Raw genomic sequence first — 4,372 nt, forward strand, 5'->3', positions numbered from 1 at the left:
CTTTGTTCCTTGATGACATGTTCACCTCCCTGGAACAAAACTTCCCTCGCACATCTTCCCTCACTTTAATTGTTAGATTCCTCTGTAGCACTGCAGCATCCTAATGGATGCAGTGCACATTCCCCTTCTCCTCACCCTACCTGGCTTTTCAGACATGTCTTACCCCTTGCTTCCAAGCCCTCTGACCCCCCATCAAGAATCAAATCCCAATGGACTCCTTAAGCAGAGGCAGTTTCCTAACAAACTGCTGAGCCTGTGGAAACTGGTCACTCAGCTCAGCCCACAGAAGGAAAACCTCAAGCTTTGTCTTCTATCTGCAAGAACAAAAGTTGTGTGTACCAGGCTGGACCACTGGCACACCTCTCCCTCTGCTCAGCAGTGGGAAGAACATCACACAGAGGAGGTTGAGAAATCTGACTAAACAATCCCTTTGCTTCTTGTTTTTTGTATCTCAGGAGATTCCAAAGCCTTGAGTAGCACCCTTGTGCTTACCTCTTCTGATGTGAATTTTCTCTGCCACAAGTAGACTTTTCCAACAATTTGCTGACTTATCTAACAGCTATTTCATTCAGCCCACAGATGAACAGGTAACATTGTAATGATAGTGCCATGAGGTCTCATCTAGAGTTTAGAGATTGAACCAAGTTGTTATGGACTTCTACCACCACTCAAGAGAAGCAGAAGTGAGAAGAGTCTGAAAGATGACAAAAAAGATGGACACACTCTTTAGATGCCTTTGATTTCCTCCACAGGATAGGTTCTTCCTAGAAGTGCCAATGAAATCCAACACAGCTAGGTCAGAGACCCCAGAGATTTGGAAGCCATATGGAAAGGAAGAAGGTTCTGTTAAGAGTAGAATACAGTGAGAGAGATTTGGAGTGGAGAAGGCATTCAGTCCATTCATGAAATGCCATCTTGATGTGTTTCCCACAAGCTGTTCTGAGAATTATGCAAAGACTACTTATAACATGCTGTAGAAATAAGGTCACACCAAAGTATCTCTGCAAGACAATAATTTAATAGCAAAATATCTGAGATATTTTCTACCTGCTTATATAGGCAGATTAAGTTTTCCTTCCCATAAATTATATTTGATGTGAAATGTAATAGGTACAGAATCATTGTCAAATATCATTTTTAATAGTAACAGACAACCAACAGCCTTTTGCTGCTATTTCTAGGAAAACAAAGAAACTCTCCCCAGACATTGAATATTATCAGTATTATCAGCTTCTACAAGTGACAGGCCAAAGATTTCAGATTTTTGTGTGTGTACTGATGCATGTACAGATACATAATTTAACTGTAGCTTTGGCATGTACTGCCACTGCATGGTTGCTTATTTTTAGCACATTCTGTTCTAAAAAAATGGGCCAGAAGTGTGTTTCAAAGTCATCTTCACACTTGCTTGTTTCAACAGCTAATAATTAAATTGCTTCTTTTTCTTTAAAGCAGTAGTAGAATAAAATGGGAACAGGTAATGACTTTTCTCACTAGCCATTCACACTGATACTGTCCAGAATCACATAGCTTTTTAATCTGTCACATCTGCCATAAGAAAGAGACTTGCCAAGGTAGAAAGATGAAAGCCTGTTTCTGGAATCCAGGTTTTAGGGACAGGTTCAGGCCTGACAACATATTTCACAGTCATCCTATCCACATATTTTCTCTAGATTCTGATGCAAGGTATGTATAAGAATGACAAAAGCACATACATGGTTTTCAGCTTCTGGTATTTCAGACAGGAATAGTCTGTGATGGCAAAATAGAAGGTACCAGTAAACCTTTGGTGCCTATAGATTCTTTGTTCCTGCTGTGAGCTCTTCTGCTGACATTTTGGGCCTTTCTGTTCATTGGCTGTATAAAAGAGGCTTGCTCTGAATGAAGACTTGGCAGTACAGATCACATGGAGAATTACAAGAGCTTTTGCATTGCCTAGCTGTAGTTCATGCTTTAACAGAAAAAAAAAGGAAAAAAAAGAAGCCCTTTAATATAATTGCCAACCACTTGAATAAGCAGGTGGGATTTTCAACCTTTATTTTGACAATTGAAGACACAAATTAAAGTGCCAGAATCCAGGAGGAAAAGCTGATATACATCTGAATGAAAGATGTTTGCACACTACTTTCCCTGACTCAGCCTACTCCACTCCATCAGGGGCTGGTATCAGAGATACTCTGTTTCTCACTGAGGCATTTCACCAGGCAGAAGTGTGAGGTTAACAGATGGAAATGGGAAAGTTGTTCGGGCTTTTTTTTTTTTTTCCAGGGAAATCCTGGTGACAGTCAGATTTAGCCTGAAGGTGTAATCTCATGTTTTCACTTGTGGTGACTTGTTATGTGATGATGTGCTACAGAAATGGAACAGTTTGAACAGAACGGTGGTCTAAAATAACTTTCCAGATCATTGCAAGGTGTTTACATCATCCACTTTGGGCACTGAAATAGTCTGTTAGTAACAGAAGACCACATAAGGCTGCCATGCATTTTGTATAAGTAAATGAAATATTGTGAAAACAAAAGTGAAGGTAAAGGGCTTGTGCTTGCAATGACTCCTTATGCTGACTCCTTATGCTTTTGTGTGCTGTTGCCTCAGGTTGTAAAATCTTTAAGAAAGAGATTCTGCCTTCCTCCAAGTGGTGAAGTGTTCCTCCCCCAGATGCTTAAGTATTAACAAACCGCTGAAATAATCCTTTGCAGCACTATTAAGACAAAGCAGTTGTCTCTACATATTCATATGCAAAAAGAAAATAAAGAAAGAAGATCTGTGAGAGAAATGTAGGCTTGGTCCCTCCATCACTGTCACTGAAGCAGACCTATAGATATAAATCAAGTAAATTAAGTAATTAAGGGAAGAACAAAGACTCAGTTTCTAAAATGAAGCTATAAGACAATCAACCTCAACAAAATGAGCTTCAGGGTGTGGTGCTTCATCTGATGTTAATAGATGTAGAACTCCTGGAACCTCCAGACTTGCAGGAGCACCTGACAGCTGTGTGTGTAGTGTTTTGCCACAGTTCTACCTTCGGGATGATGATAAGGATTTAGCACCGTGGAGGGTCCAGCTAGTGCAGTGTAGAGTTTGTGGTTAATGATTCTGTACTGGGACACCACACTGTCCTGGGATTAAAATCTGTGGATTCAGGAGATCTATGAGAAAAACATGGCTGTCTACCTGTTTCAGGAGGCTGCCACGTACCTCCTGTCACCAGCAACCACTATAAACCTGACTGTTGTACATCTCTTGGATCCCTTGCAGCAACATTTGATGAATACTGCCAGAGGGTAGAAGACTCAATACTAGTAAGTAGAGAGAAAGGGCCAAAAAGCAAAAACTGGGGAGGAATAGGAAGGGTCTGTAATATGAGAATCAGGCATTGGTGTGACTGCTGTAGCAGGATGCTGTTAGATGCTACACTATAAGAAAAGTAGGAAAATTAGAGGAAGTTCAGGAAAGCACCACATGAATTAATTAAGGGGTGTCAGGCAGTGGATCAGAGTGTGCCTCAAGAAGGGGTCTCTTTATCGATGAAAAGGCTAAGGGGTGTCTTGGTCAAAATCCTTACGGACCCAGTTGTGAAATAAACCTTTGATGATAGAGGTTCTCTCCTGCTGAGCAAACACTGTGTTACCAGGAGGTAATGGCCAGAAGCTGATGCCAGATAAAACTCAGAGTGGAAATGTTGCAGATTTCCAACAGCAAGCATAATTTCTGTGGGAGCAGTCTCTGGGGGATTGTGCAGGGTCATCCATCACGGGTGGTTTTGAAATCAAGATTAGAGTTGTGCAGATTGTTTTCATGGGACTATTTTTGTTCAGTTGTGGTCTACACTGATGTTGAACCACCCATTATACACCGATGTGCTATCCTGTGTTGTTCCATGTGTATATGAGGATCACGTGGGAAGTGAAGAGAATATTATTGTGTAAGGCAAGTTTTCAAAAAATCACAATTCCTCTGAGAGCATCAAGGAGCCAGCTGCAAAGAGAAAAGCAGCTTTAGAAGGTCACATCATACCACATAACCCAGCAAAAAAACCCAATATCTCTGCATTACCACATGAATTTCTTTAGCGTGAGCTCTCAGCACCTCAGTAATGCAGATTCGGAAAGAGAACGGTCAGCTCCAGCTCAGGACACATCCAGGTGAAAGAAAGGAAAAAGTATCACTGGAAATGCAACTGAAAGGAGAGTGTTGTTTGGTAAAGTGGCAGACAAAAGGTTAAGTGTGAGCCCAGTTAGCAGGTGAAGTTAAGCAAATGAGTAAATGCTTTCTAATATGGGGGAGGGTATTTTGCTGAGAGTAGATAACACACAGACAGATATCCTGTTTCTCCATTGAACTCTGCTAATTTGCTATTGAAAATCCAGGA

The sequence above is a fragment of the Molothrus aeneus genome, chromosome 6, assembly GCF_037042795.1.
Source record: "Molothrus aeneus isolate 106 chromosome 6, BPBGC_Maene_1.0, whole genome shotgun sequence".
Lineage (NCBI taxonomy): Eukaryota > Metazoa > Chordata > Aves > Passeriformes > Icteridae > Molothrus > Molothrus aeneus.